We start from the raw sequence: 338 nt of genomic DNA on the forward strand, positions 1-338 counted from the left end.
TTGCAGGGAAAATCTGAAAGAGGAGAAAAATATTGTGCAATGCAGGCCAATTACCCTTCATGATCCATAATCTTCTTGTCAATGTCTACTATAAATTTAGGCAAAATGAGACATGACTTAAAGATCTTACCACCTTAAACTAAAGCATCCTCAACACTCTTTACCGTAGATTTCAAAACTGCCCTATCATCCTCAATTGCTTTCAAAAAGGTTTGCAATCTCATTTCATTAAACTTGTTCAAAACTTTTATATCTGCTACTTTATCCAACAATACAAAATGAGAATCAACTACTTGCAACATATTTCTAAGCTTACTGGAGGACAAATAACCAAAATC

This window comes from Cryptomeria japonica, chromosome 8 (genome assembly GCF_030272615.1).
Source record: "Cryptomeria japonica chromosome 8, Sugi_1.0, whole genome shotgun sequence".
NCBI lineage: Eukaryota > Viridiplantae > Streptophyta > Pinopsida > Cupressales > Cupressaceae > Cryptomeria > Cryptomeria japonica.